Consider the following 15,260-nt stretch of genomic DNA (forward strand, 5'->3'; position numbering starts at 1 on the left):
CCTCACTCCGTAACCCCCACACTCTTGTCCATGTCTCTGAGTCTCATTTTTATGTCCCACCTATGTATGGAATCATATAGTTCTTAGTTTTTTCTGATTTACTTATTTCGCTCAGTATAATGTTATCAAGGTCCATCCATGTTGTTGTAAATGATTCGATGTCATCATTTCTTATGGCTGAGTAGTATTCCAAAGTATATATGTACCAAAGCTTTTTAATCTACTCTTCCACTGACGGACACTTGGGCTGTTTCCAGATCTTTGCTATTGTGAACAATGCTGCCATAAACATGAGGGTGCATTTCTTCTTTTCAAACAGTGCCATGGTGTTCTTGGGGTATATTCTAAAAGTGGTATAGCTGGGTCAAAAGGCAGTTCGATTTTTAATTTTTTGAGGAATCTCCATACTGTTTTCCACAGTGGCTGCACCAGTCTGCATTCCTACCAGCAGTGCAAGAGGGTTCCCTATTCTCCACATCCTGACCAGCACTTATTCTGTGTTGTTTTGTTGATGAGCGCCATTCTGACTGGTGTGAGGTGATATCTCATTGTGGTTTTAATTTGCATTTCTCTAATGATTAATGATGTTGAGCATTTTTTCATATGCCTATTGGCCATCTGTATGTCCTCTTTGGAGAAGTGTCTACTCATTTCTTTCGCCCATTTTTTTAAATAATTTTATTTTTTTAATGGGGCGACATCAATAAATCAGGATACATATATTCAAAGATAACATGTCCAGGTTATCTTGTTGTTCAATTATGTTGCATACCCATCACCCAAAGTGAGATTGTCCTCTTTCCCTTTGTATCTAGTTTTCTTTGTGCCCCTCCTCCTCCCCCTTTCCCTCTCCCTCTCCACCCTCCTCCCGTAACCAGATTGCATAAATCTTTCACCCATTTTTTGATTGGATTGTTTGTCTTCCTGGTATTGAGTTTTACAAGTTCTTTATGAATTTTGGTTATTAACCCCTTATTAGACGTATTGTCAAATATATTCTCCCATTGTGTAGTTTGTCTTTTTATTCTGTTCTTATTGTCTTTAGCTCTGCAGAAGCTTTTTAGTTTGATATAGTCCCATTTCTTTATCCTGACTTTTATTTCACTTGCCTGTGGAGATAAATTGGCAAATATATTGCTGCGAGAGATGTCAGAGAGCTTACTGCCTATGTTTTCTTCTAAAATGCTTATGGTTTCTCGGCTTACATTTAAGTCTTTTATCCATTTTGAGTTTATTTTTGTGAATGGTGTAAGTTGATGGTCTAGTTTCATTTTTTTGCAGGTAGGTGTCCAATTTTCTCAACACAATTTGTTAAAGAGGCTGTCTTTACTCCATTGTATGCTCTTAACTCCTTTGTCAAATATCAGTTGTCCATAAAAGTGTGGGTTTATTTCTGGGTTCTCTGTTCTGTTCCATTGATTTATGTGCCTGTTCTTATGCCAGTACCAGGCTGTTTTGAGTACAATGGCCTTGTAGTATAACTTGATATCCGGAAGTGTGATACCTCCCACTTTATTCTTCCTTTTCAAGATTGCTGAGGCTATTCGTGTTCTCTTTTGGTTCCATATAAAGTTTTGGAATATGTGTTCTATATTTTTGAAGTAAGTCATTGGTATTTTAATTAGTATTGCATTGAATTTATAAATTGCTTTGGGTAATATAGATATTTTAATGATGTTTATTCTTCATAACCATGAGCATGGTATATACTTCCACTTGTGTGTATCTTCCTTGATTTCTTTTTTCAATGTTTTATAATTTTCTGAGTACAAGTCTTTAATCTCCCTGGTTAAATTTATTCCTAGGTACTTTATTTTTTTGGTTGCAAAGGTAAAGGGGATTGCTTCCTTAATTTCTCTTTCTGACAGTTCATTGTTAGTGTATAAAAATGCCTCTAATTTCTGAGTATTAATTTTATATCCTGCCACCTTGCTGAATTCATTTATCAGGTCTAGTAGTTTTTTGACTGAGACTTTAGGGTTTTCTATATACAATATCATATCATCTGCAAATAATAATAGTTTTACTGCTTCTTTTCCAATTTGGATGCCTTTTATTTCTTCTTCCTGTCGGATTGCTGTGGCTAGGACTTCCAGAACTATGTTGAATAAGAGGGTGAAAGGTGTCACCCCTGCTTTGTTCCTGATCTTAAGGGGATTGCTTTTAATTTTTGCCCATTGAGTATGATGTTGGCTGTGGGTTTGTCATAGATGGTCTTTATCATGTTGAGGTATGTTCTCTGTATTTCCAGTATGCTGAGAGTTTTGATCACTAATGGGAGCTGGATTTTATCAAATGCTTTTTCTGCATCTATTGAAATTATCATGTGTTTTTTCTCCTTCCTTTTGTTTATGTGATGAATCACATTGGTTGATTTGTGAATATTGTACCATCCTTGCCTCCCCAGAATAAATCCCACTTGATCATGGTGTATGATTTTTTCCATATATTGCTGGATCTGGTTTGCTAATATTTTGTTGAGGTTTTAGCATCTAAATTCATCAGGGATATTGGCCTATAATTTTCTTTCTTTGTGTTGTCTTTGCCTGGTTTTGGAATCAGAATTACACTTGCTTCATAAAAGGAGCTTGGAAGTCTTCCTTTCTGTTGAATTTTTTGAAATAGCTTGAGAAGGATAGGAATTAGTTCTTCTTTGAGTATTTGGTAGAATTCACTTGTGAATCCAACAGGCCCAGGACTTTTATTTTTGGGGAGTTTTTTGATAACTGTTTCAATCTCATTTGTTGTGATTGGTCTGTTTAGGTTTTCTGATTCTTCCAGATTAATTTTTGGAAGATTATATGTTTCAAGAAATTTGTCCATTTCATCTAGGTTGTCTAGTTTTTTGGCGTACAGTTCTTCACAGTATTTTCTTACAATATTTTGTATTTCTGTTGTGTTAGTTTTTATTTCTCCACTCTCATTTCTACTTTTATTTATTTGAGTCCTCTCTCTTTTTTTCTTGGTGAGTCTGGTTAAAGGTTCATCGATCTTGTTTACCTTTTCAAAGAACCAGCTCCTGGTTTCATTGATCCTCTGTATTGTTTCTTTAGCCTCTATGTCATTTATTTCTGCTCTGATCTTTATTATTTCTTTTCTTCTACTAGCTCTGGACTTTACTTGCTATTCTTTTTCAAGTTCTTTTAGATGCAGGGTCAAGTTGTTTATTTTAGCTTTTTCTAGCTTCTTGAGGTATGCCTGTAATGCTATGAACTTCCCTCAAAGGACTGCTTTTGCTGTTTTCCATAAATTTTGATTTGATGTATACTCATTATCATTCGTTTCTAGGAATATTTTAATTTCTTCTTTGATCTCATTGTTAACCCATTCGTTATTTATTAACATGCTATTTAGTTTCCAAGTGTTTGAGTATTTTTCAGTTTTTCTGTTGTGGTTGATTTCAAGGTTCATGCCACTGTGATCAGAGAAAGTGCTCGATATGATTTCATTCCTCTTAAATTTGTTGAGACCACTTTTGTGCCCTAACATGTGGTCTATCCTAGAGAATTTACCATGAGCACTTGAAAAGAATGTATATTCTGCTACTTTAGGGTGAAAGGTTCTGAAGATATCTATTAAATCCAGTTGATTTAGTATGTCCTTTAAGTCTGTGTTTCTTTGTTAATTTTCTTTCTTGAAGATCTATCTAGTGAGGTTAGTGGGGTATTGAAATCCCCTACTATTAGGGTATTGCTGTTGATCTTGCCCTTTAAATCCATCAAAGTCTGCTTTATATATTTGGGTGCTCCTATATTAGGTGTATAGATATTTATAACGGTTATATCTTCCTGTTGAATTGCTCCCTTTATCATTATGTAGTGACATTTTTTATCTCTTACTGTAGCCTTTATTTTAAAGTCCATTTTGTCTGATATAAGTATTGCTACGCCAGCTTTTTTTTTCATTTCCATTTGCGTGAAATATTTTTTTTTCATCCTTTTATCTTCAGTCTATGTTCATCTTTTTTTTTTTTTTTTTAATTTTTTTTTGTATTTTTCTGAAGCTGGAAACGGGGAGATACAGTCAGACCGACTCCCGCATGCGCCCGACTGGGATCCACCCGGCATGCCCACCAGGGGCAACGCTCTGCTCACCAGGGGGCGATGCTCTGCCCCTCCGGGGCTTCGCTCTGTTGTGACCAGAGCCACTCTAGCACCTGGGGCAGAGGCCAAGGAGCCATCCCCAGCGCCCAGGCCATCTTTGCTCCAATGGAGCCTTGCTGTGGGAGGGGAAGAGAGAGACAGAGAGGAAGGAGAGGGGGAGGGGTGGAGAAGCAGATGGGAGCTTCTCCTGTGTGCCCTGGCCGGGAATCAAACCCGGGACTTCTGCACGCCAGGCTGACGCTCTACCACTGATCCAACCGGCCAGGGCCATCTTTTGTTTTAATGTGTGTCTCTTGTATACAGCATATGTATGGGTCCTGTTTTTTTATCCATGCAGCTACCCTGTGTTTTTTTATAGGATCCTTTAAACCATTTACATTTAAGGTTATTATTGATATGTAATTGTTTATTGCCATTTTATTCTTTAAAACTGTATTCCTCTTTTGCTATATTCTTTTTCTACTTTGATCTGTTTACAACAGGCCCCTTAGCATTTCTTACAGCCTTGGTTTGGTTGTAGTGAATTTCTTGAGTTCTTTTTCTGTCTGGAAAGCCTTTTATTTTTCCTTCAATTTTAAACAATAGCCTTGCTGGATAAAGTAGTCTTGGTTGTAGGCTCTTGTTCTGCATTACTTTGAATATTTCTTGCCATTCCCTTCTGGCCTCGAGTGTTTCTGTTGAGAAGTTGCAAGTCATCTTTATGGGGGCTCCTTTATAGATGATAGTCTTTTTTTCTCTAGCAGTTTTTAATATTCTCTTTATCACTTAGCTTTGGTATTTTAATTATGACGTGTCTTGGTGTAGATATCTTTGGGTTTCTCTTTAATGGGGCTCTCTGTGCTTCTTGAACTTTTGAGATATTTTCTTGCTTTAATTGAGGGAATTTTTCAGCTATGATATGCTTTAACAAAATCTCTATCCCTTGTTCTTTCTCTTCTTCTTCAGCAACCCCTATGATGCGGATGTTATTTCTCTTCATGTTGTCACAGAGCTCTCTTAGAGTTTCCTCAGACTTTTTGAGTCTCTTTTTTTTTTCTTCTCTGTGCCTTTATTTATCGTGTCCTCTAACTCACTGATTCAATTCTCAGCTTCATCCATCTTGCTTTTAATTCCTTCCATTGTGTTCTTCATTTCTGATATTGTATTTGTCATTTCTGACTGATTCTTTTTTATTATTTCAGTGTCCTTTTTAATATTTGCTATCTCTTTATTTAGGTGTTCATAATGACCATCTATTGTTGTTCTAATATCTTTGAACATCCTAACAATCGTTATTTTAAACTCTGCATCTGGTAATTTGGTTATATCTGACTCATTCAGGTCCTTTTCTGGGGATTTCTCTTGATTCATTTGTGTTGTGTTTCTCTGCTTTCTCCTTTTGACTGTTTAAAAGAAGATTTTGGCCACTGAAGTCCACTGGGTGTGGCCTTTGTGTTCCCTAGGTGTGGTCTGTCTGCAGGCCTGCCACCCCCTCTGATGTTGCTGCTTAGAGCGTTCAGGTATGGGCAGTGCCACTACCTGCCCACTGGGGCTGTTGCTGTAGTTTCTGCCTCTCCTTCATGGGAGTGGCTGTGATCACATGCTCTGGTGTACAAGCCTCGGTGGCCTTGGCCTTTGCGCTGCCCCCATGGGTGGTGTTATGCTCGGCCCTGAGGGCTTGATTCCAGGCTTTCGCCCTGCCCCTGCAGGAGGAGCCTGCTGGTGGGACAGCTGCAACCCTTGGCTCCACAGGCTGGGTGGTACTGCATACCCATGCTCAGTAGTTGGACTCTGCCTGTTCTAGGCTTTTAGCTCCACTCCTACAGGAGGAGCCGGCTCCCAAGTCAGGCCACAAGCCTTGGTTCCATAGGCGGGGTATGGTTGTCCTCCTGTGCCCTTGCTCAAGGGCAGGTCTCCGTCCCTTCCCCCGCAAGCTGGATTGCAGGCGGCCCGCAGCTGGGCTTGACCACGTTTGCATGTCCCCTCCTCCCCAACTGGGCAAGACTGAGCTCATACCTGGGCCTCAGTGGTGGCCAGCCAGCTTCCACCCTGCCGACAAATCCATGCTTCCGCATCTCGCTGCTGCACATCCTCAGGCGAGCCCTCAGTCATGTGGGTGGGGGTGCTGAAGCTCAGACCCTAACACTCACTACTGTAGTTCTGAAAACTCCCTCCTTCTAAACGACTCTGCTCTGAGTACCGCTGGAGAGCTTGTTTGGCTGGTGTCCTGCTTCCCTTTGCTGGTATTGCTGTTTCCAGGGGAATTATTCACTTCAGATTTGGGGAGTGACTCATGGCAGAGGTTAGGGTGGCTGTCTCTCAAAATCTTTCTCCCTGTGCCTCCTGGATTACACTCCCTTCCTGCTACTCTGGGCCTCTCCTCTCTCTCCGTCCCCTGGAGCCCCAGGTGAGTGTTTGTGAGAGAAGTTTTCTGCACGGTCCCTTGAAGAAAAATCTTGGGTCTGAGAAATCAGTCTCTTTCTCACAAACAGTATCCTGTCTTGTTTCCAGCTAAATACTATCCATATGCCTCTTCTCGGCTCTGGGGCTGCAGGCTGGGGCTTTGTTCCTGGGACTCAGGACCCTCCCCTCTCTGCTAAACTCACTTTCCGCCTCATGAGTCTCTTCCGGCTGCCATTTGCTCTGCTCCGGGGAGCTGGGCAGCCCTCTCCACATTTCCGCTTTTCCTACCAGTCTTAGTGTGGCTTCTTCAGTGTTCCTTGGTTAAAGAGTCCTCTTAGTTTAATCCAAAGTTGGTTTTTCCAGATGATGGTTCTTAAAATTAGTTTGTAATCCACTTTGGTTCTGGGAGGTGGAAGTTGGTTACCTCTGCCAATTTTAAAGAGACTCAAGGTAGCCAACTGTCGTGACAATAAACTACTCTGTGTAGCAAACCTTTTGGTTCCTGTTCCACACACGAGGAATTACTTGTTGTTTCAACAAGGAACTACTCAGAGACCAGATGAAATGCTACGAGGGGCTAAGGAGAGGCAACAGCCCCAGATGTCAGACTGAAGGACTGAAGCCCCGTCCCCAGCCTTACTCAGATATTTATTAGCCAGTACAAATAACTTAAGTAAACAGACAGAAGAACTTCTCAGGGAGTGAAGTCAAGGGCAAGGAACATGCTGATTTCAAATCTCTGTTCTGAGAGCCTAAACATTTTCTTTGTTGCTCAATCTTATCCTGCTGTTTTGCTGTTTCCAGCACTCACTGTTTCCAGTAAGAGGTCAGTGAGGCTCCTGGACTCTAGTCAGCTCAGAGCTTTCACCCTAGGGTGCTTTGCTGTCTCTTGTTGTCATCCTAACTCAGCATATTTTTAGAGTATATTCCCACAGCCAACTATCATTGATAAGGTATGTAAATCTGCAATTTTTAACTTTTATCTTTGTATTCACACCAGGCACAGAACAAACATGTTTTGATTATTTTTCTCAGGCCTTAGGGTTTACATGGGTACAGATTTAATATGGTCAAAAACAGTGGGCTGACAGAGAGGCTAAGTTTTTAAAAGGGAATAGAAAAATAAAACAGACCTATAATTTCTTTAAGAGTCTTTTAAAAAGAAAAACCAGGGAAATCATTTCTTTCTACCCATACCCATGAAGACCAGGTAATAAGCTAACTCATCTCCACTCATTATGCAAGGAGAAACCAGAAGCCATACTGAGGTTAGGAATGGGCTGATTTTGGGAAAGTCTGAGGTAATACAGTGTAGAATGATGTCATGGTCCAGGTAGGGCCAACAGCCACCTGGTAATTCTAACACCTTAAGCCATCTTCTGGGATTGAGGCTGGTTGGTCTGTACTCTCTTTACACTCTCTTTCTGGTGAAATTATCCAGTTCCATAACCTCAACACCATATATTAATATAGCTGATGTCTCCCATGTGGGCATTACCAAAACAGACATCGCATCTGAGCTCCAGATTAATTTTACTGGCTACTTAAATGACATTTCCATTGGCATGTCTCATAGGCATCTCACATTTTACATACTGTGCTATTCCCACACTTCTATGCCCCAAGCCCAAAGACCCCAAATTAATAAATATTACTACCATCAATTTTGGTATTCAACTCTAAATTTTAGAACCTAAATTATTTTTCTCTTTTCTTGTTCTTCACCTGTTGTACGTAAGCAGTTCTTTTTGGCTCATCCAATACCTCTGGAATTTGTCTGTATCTCTTTATTTTCTCAGTCATCACCACAGACCAAGCCAACACCGTCTTTTATGAGGACTAGCTACAAGATCCGTGAACTGGTCTCCCTGCTTTAGCTGTCCCCCAACCTTACATTCTTCAAACTAGCAAATCACTGGCAACATTCAGGGGAATATATTCTACCTAATAGTCAATATCAGAACTTTGACCTTCAGCCTTGACCTCATAATTTTCAATTCTTCAAGTGAGATAATTTGGGATTTAGGGTACCATGGTACCTCAAAGGAAGAAAGAGTACAACTGAAGCAAAAAACTATACTTGGATGTTTTCTAAGGGCAACACACATGTCCAGCATGGTGACCATGGGAAGTAATTCACAAGTTTGTGGGAATGGGAGCTAGCCTAAGTCTCAGCTATGGTGATCAGTGTTACTGAGGATGAGGTTGTCAAAGAGGTACTATGCCAAGATGTCTTTGGGGGTCTCCACCTTGCTACCCAGATAATGTTAACAAACAATAACATTTAAATCTTTTAGTAAACAAAGAAATTTCAGGTAAAATGTAAGAACCCTTTATTTTAATCACTGCCCAATCCTATTCTTCATTCTTTCTCCAGAAGCAAACACACTTGTGATATTAAGGCCATGTTTTATACTTTTAGCATGAATGTGCGCCCACATTCACCAGGGCCACACACCATCCACCTCACCCCTACCTCCACATACCATTGTTTATAAGAAGAGATCTATTTTGTGTTTTCTGTGCTCAAAGGGAATACCTGCTCCCTCCATCCAGGGTCCTGCAGAATACCTCCTTCCTCCAACCAGGGTCCCACACAGTAACTCTTCCCTACATCCACGGTCCCCATGATAACTCCTCCTCCTTCCAGAGTCCCCCAAAATACCTCCTCCTCCATCCAGGGTCCCCTGCAATACCTCCTCCCTCCCACCATTTCCACACAATAGCCCTTCCCTCCATCTATGGGGTGCCCGAGTTGCATGCTGTTGGGGTATGGGTAGTGGAAAGACTCCAGGAAACTTGTTTTAAAACTTAAATCAATGAAAGACCTTTATTTATTTACTAACCAACAACTTTATTAGAATAAATGGTAAAACTTGAACCACAAAACTTAAATGAACGTTTTGCAAGGGTAATAGTGCAACATGCATGCTCTCATGGTGAGGAGGGACTGTCTCTCCATGACTATCGGGAAGGCAGTCCAGACTCAGTCCTTGCTGTCATCCAGGGTGAGCTTGCCAAAAAGATGTTCTGCCAGGCCGGATTCTGGGGCTCCCATCTTGCGCAGGATGGTGATGTGGTCCTCCAACTCTTTGTTGAACTTCAGCTGTTCGTGCAGGCAGTGCCTCTCCAGGAACTCGCACAGAAGGGTGTCCTTCTTCTCGGTGGCCAGCTGGTGCAGACTGAGCAGGCTCTGCTTCACCTTCATCGACAGACACAAGGCGCTCTCCAGGACGTTCAGGCTGTTCTCCCAGGAACTGCTGTCACCGCTACGGAAGTCGCACAAGGGGGTGTTGCTACCGCGCTGGTTCACCAGCTGGATCAGCCTGTAAGCAGTTGCCCTCTCCTTGTCTGACTGCTCTCGGAAGAACTGGGCGAAGTGCTTTGAGACCATCATATCAAAATAATAAGCCATGGACCTGTAGACGTATGAGGCGTAGAGCTCCAGCTGGATCTGGTCAGTGATGGCGGCCTCATAGTCGGGGTGGTAGGTCTCGCTCACTAGTGAGGGCAGTGAGGACGCCATGTTTGGAGGTGCCGGCGTGGGTGGGCAGCACTGAGGATAAGGTGGCGCCGTGGGGGCTGCAGGACAGGCAGCGGCGGGACGAATGCGTAGGTTACCGGGCGTGGGAAGGTCCCCGGAGTAGGTGGCCAGGACTGTCAGAGGCTGAGTCAGGAGCAATGGCGGTGGGACCTCCTTGCGCCCCCAGAATCAAAGAGGAAGACAATGCTGTTGAGTTCCGGTTCCGGGGCGAAACGGAAGTTCTGCAATCAAAGAGGAGGACCCCCTCCTGGTGGGTTCTGAGGCTGGCGAAGGTGGACAATGGCACCGGAAATGAGGTCTGTTACTAGGTCAAGGGAAGGATTGGAGTCAGTTAACCTGCGGGTGGACAAGGGGAGGAGGAGGGGGTGCAGGGGAGGAGACAACGGAGAGAGGAGGGGGAGTGGAGGGGGGAGAAGGAGTAAGGAGAGTGGAGGGGGGATGAACGGGGAGAAGGAGGGAGGGGGCAGAAGGGGAGAGGTCGGGGGATAAATATGGGAGGGGGAGGGAGAGGGGGAGAGGAGGGGGAGGAGGGAGAGAAGTGAGAACACTGTGTTTTAGGTGCTATCAGAGCCTAGTGAGGCCAACAACTTTGCACTGAGCACCTGACAACTACTGAGTTTTTAATTTGGCAATGTTTCTATTTTCAAGTAGTTTCTGTTGTTTTCTGGTTACTCCCTTTAATAGCACCGTGTTCCCATTGTCTTCCTTAATATTCTGTAAATAAGAATTTGTATTTTTTTTTTCTTTTTTTTCTTTTTTTTCATTTTTCTGAAGCTGGAAACAGGGAGAGACAGACAGACTCCCGCATGCACCCGACCGGGATCCACCCTGCACGCCCACCATGGGGCGACTCTCTGCCCACCAGGGGGCGATGCTCTGCCCCTGCGGGGGGTCGCCATGTTGCGACCAGAGTCACTCTAGCGCCTGAGGCAGAGGCCACAGAGCCATCCCCAGCGCCGGGGCCATCTTTGTTCCAATGGAGCCTTAGCTGCAGGAGGGGAAGAGAGAGACAAAGAGGAAGGAGGGGGTGGGGGTGCAGAAGCAAATGAGCGCTTCTCCTGTGTGCCCTGGCCAGGAATCGAGCCCGGGTCCTCCGCACGCTAGGCCGACGCTCTACCGCTGAGCCAACCGGCCAGGGCAGAATTTGTATTTTTTGTAAAGTTCTCTTATGTTTATTGTGTCTTTGTCTGTGTGTAATGTGGGTTTTTTTTTTACATATATATATAAATATGTTTGTTCCTCACTATCTCTTTCACTTTCCTCAAGTACTGGCAAACATTTGTGTATTCCTATTTTGGAGTAAAAGGCACATATGTGAGAGTAGTTAACTTAAATAATTAACATGGATCTGATCTACAGTTGTGATGTCCATTTCACTAATAGGCTTGTCCTCTGAATGGGAGGGTGGAGTGTGTCAATTATTCAGTGATCTCCTTTAGGTGTATGTGTCATGAAGTTTGTCTAATGTAAGATTGGGGCAGGATCAGAGCAGGGCTGCAGCAAACAAATCTGTTGTTCAGAAAGTAGGTCTTTAATTTCACAGTCCACCAAAGACCCTCTATAGTCCTTTGATTTCATTGACTTTGTTCTTGAAGTGTTTTGAATGCACTTGCCCTTCTACAGCAGATATCTTAAATCACCTATTTATCAGTTTGAAAGTATCTCCTGTTTCTATCTTCTAAGATTTCCTCACAATCTCTGATTTGCTAACTATATCCTTTCCAGTGTGTGTATGTATAGGTAATTGTTTTTGTTTCTGGACCACAACCATGATTCCATTATCATTGTTTACTTTTTAAAAAATACAAGTAATTATTTTTGAAATAGTTAATACATTCACATGACTCAAAAAAACTCATAGTTCTACTCTCTGTAGGCAACCAATGAAATTTTACTTGTTATAATCAGGAAAAGAAAAAGGAAGAAAAAGAAATAATTCATGTTAAGAAAAAGTACAAAGCCGTAAGAAAGGAATGTTTAAAAACATATTGTTTAGAAGCATATTATTTCTGAGTGCACATGGAACATTTGCCAAGAAAAACCATATACTGGACCATACAATACACCTTAATAGGTTTAAAAAAATTCAAATCATGCGCTATGTTCTATGAGAACAATGGAATTAAAATAGAACTCATTAAGAGAAAGATACGTGAAAAATCTCCAAATATTTGGAAACAAAAAATATAGTACACTTCTGAACAATCCATGGGTCAAAGAAGAGATCAAGGGGGTATTTACTGGAACTGAATATCAGCAAAACACAATATATTCACATTGGTGAGATGAAGGTAAACTGTGCTTAAATGCAAAGTTATAGAACAGAAATCCCTATATTAGAAAAGAAGAAAAGTAAAAAAAAAAAATTACACTGGGAAACAAAATTATTGTTGCACCTACACAAACACTTGTTCTTACCTAACTCGAGTGTGCTGATCGCAAATCTGACAGTAGTTTTTCTCTGTAAGCTACAGTTTTCTTGCAATTCAAGATTTAATTTTTCATCTTATTGTAAAATTTTCAACATTTAGTTTAACATAATGAAGTAGAATGTCTTCTTGAGCATCATTTTTATGAAAATATAATAATTTATATCATGCAGTAAATACACTAATACACTAAAAGATATGATTGCAGCAGAATTTGTCTACAATTTCAAAATAGAACATATTAAAACACTTATTTTATTTTTAAAATTTGCGTAAAAATTTTTAAAATTCTATTCAGGCAAAAATTTGCGTTTGTAGCTCTTGCGTTTTTGTACTTCTTGAGGACAATCTCATTTAATGCTCTAGCAGTAGTCTCCTCATCACTAACAACTCCAAGATTTTTGGGAAATTTATCAAGGTGACTTCAGGAAGTGAATCTTAACGCTCATGTTACATCCATGTCACGGAAAGCCAACAGCATCCTTTGAACCAGAAGTTCATAGTTTTCTGCTTTTTTGTTTCCAAAGACGTTCTTTGTGACTGTCACAAAAGACTGCCGTGCTGCTTTCTCCTCCTTATTCATCTTCCTGGCAAATTCTTTGTCACATATGAGGGTTCAAATTTGAGGTCCGTCAAATACACCTGCTTTTATTTTCTCAAAAGACAAGGCAGAAAAAAGAGAAATAATATGTTGAAAGCATTCACTTTCTCTATCCATAGCCTGAACAAACTGCTTCATTAAGCCAAGTTTGATGTGAAATGGGGGGAAAATGATCCTGTCTTGATTATCTACATGTTCGTTCACAATATTTTGCATCCCTACTTCCAGAAATTTATGTTTCATTCACGCCTTCTTTGTCCAGTGTTTCTCCTGAACTTGGCTGTCCCACAAACACAGAATGCAGGAATATTTCATGAAAACTCTCTGTTGTCCTAGCAGGAAATTTACCATTTTAAAAACCACACAAATGATCCAGTTATGCTCCTCATACTTCAGAAAGTTGTGGACAATTGTTTTTTTTATAAATATTTTTATTAATATTAATGGGGTGACATCAATAAATCAGGGTGCATATATTCAAAGAAAACATGTCCAGGTTATCTTGTCATTCAATTATGTTACATACCCATCACCCAAAGTCAGAGTGTCCTCCTCTGGCACCTTCTCTCTAGTTTTCTTTGTGCCCTTCCCCCTCCCCCTTCCCCTCTCCGTTCTTCCCTCCCCACCTCCCTGTAACCAGCACACTCTTGTCCATGTCTTTTCGTCTCATTTTTATGTCCCACCAATGTATGGAATCATGTAGTTCTTGTTTTTTTCTGATTTACTTATTTCACTCCGTATAATGTTATCGAGATCCCACCATTTTGTTGTAAATGATCCAATGTCATCATTTCTTATGGCTGAGTAGTATTCCATAGTGTATATGTGCCACATCTTCTTTATCTAGTCTTCTATTGAAGGGCTTTTTGGTTGTTTCCATGTCTTGGCCACTGTGAACAATGCTGCAATGAACATGGGGCTACATGTGTCTTTACGTATCAATGTTTCTGAGTTTTGGGGGTATATACCCAGTAGAGGGATGGCTGGGTCATAAGGTAGAAAGTATGGTGGTTCCTCAAAAAACTGAAAATGGAACTACCTTATGACCCAGCAATTTTTATGTCATTATAATCTTCTAGCAGATGAGTTGAATAACCAATTGGAACCATTACATAAGCATTACTTTTGTGTAGGAGAACACATTGCAGACTCCATTTAGAGCTGTGAAGAAATAGCCGCCATTCTGTTGGCCTGTAAGTGGTAACACTTAGCTGGCTGAGAAGACTACTGATATCCTGACAGTAAACAAAGACTTTGTCTTTGGAAAAAAAGTCCACAAAAATTTGTTCACCCTTTCTGAAATGGCATATGTTAGCTGACCGGTGAAGTACATTCTTTTCTAGAAGCCTGGAGGCTAATAATTAAGCTGCTTTCTTTGATAGGCCCAAATGTCTTACTAAGTCATTCAATTCGGGTTGGCTAAACTGCTGTGGGGTTAATGACTGCTTGGCATCAAAAGACCCTTCAGATTCTACAACCATTTCCTCATGCATCTTATCAAAATATACTTGATCACCATGTTCACCTTCTTTGGTCCTTAGAAGAAATAAAACCATTGAAATTGGAACCGGGAGTGTCTCAGAGTGTGGGATACGTCATATTGCTGAAGGAATAATAGGATATGCGATCATATTCCCTTTTTACTTGTCGATGCTTTTTGTATGGATCAGACAGAAATAACAGTCACTGCTGTGGTCCTTAGGTTCACACCAAACCATGGGAACACCAAAAAGCATTCCTTTGCATTTTCCTTTTGTCCAGTCATGAAGCATTTCCTCACAATTATGGCACACAATATGAGGAGCCCAATTCTTGTCTTGATCATCAAGAGGAACTTGAAAATAAGCAATGTATGCATGTGTCACAAATGATGAAATATTACCCTTTTCATGTTGAAGTGTGTAACAGCCACATATATAACAGAAGGTGTCAGGACTATTCTTACTTTTACGCCTACTCGAAGAAGCCATGATTCAATCTTAAACAAAATAAGAGGGTGTTTTTATCAGATAATAATTTTTTACATTTAAAAACAACTATAATTATGTAAAAGTGATGTTTGTAAAACATTAATTGCCTTGTGGTTACGGTCAATCTGAGTCATTGTCCTTTAACTCCAATTTAAAAACCAAAGCATGCCGCCTGACCAGGCGGTTGCGCAGTGGATAGAGCATTGGACTGGGATGCGGAGACCCAGGTTC

General features: G+C 41.0%; 1 pseudogene; it reads right to left on the bottom strand.

Moving 5' to 3' along the window:
* Positions 1-9,471: 9,471 nt before the first annotated feature.
* On the bottom strand, positions 9,472-10,011 carry LOC136317492 (ferritin heavy chain pseudogene; annotated as a pseudogene).
* Positions 10,012-15,260: the final 5,249 nt, after the last annotated feature.

Source organism: Saccopteryx bilineata, chromosome X, assembly GCF_036850765.1.
Source record: "Saccopteryx bilineata isolate mSacBil1 chromosome X, mSacBil1_pri_phased_curated, whole genome shotgun sequence".
NCBI classification, from domain to species: Eukaryota; Metazoa; Chordata; class Mammalia; order Chiroptera; family Emballonuridae; genus Saccopteryx; species Saccopteryx bilineata.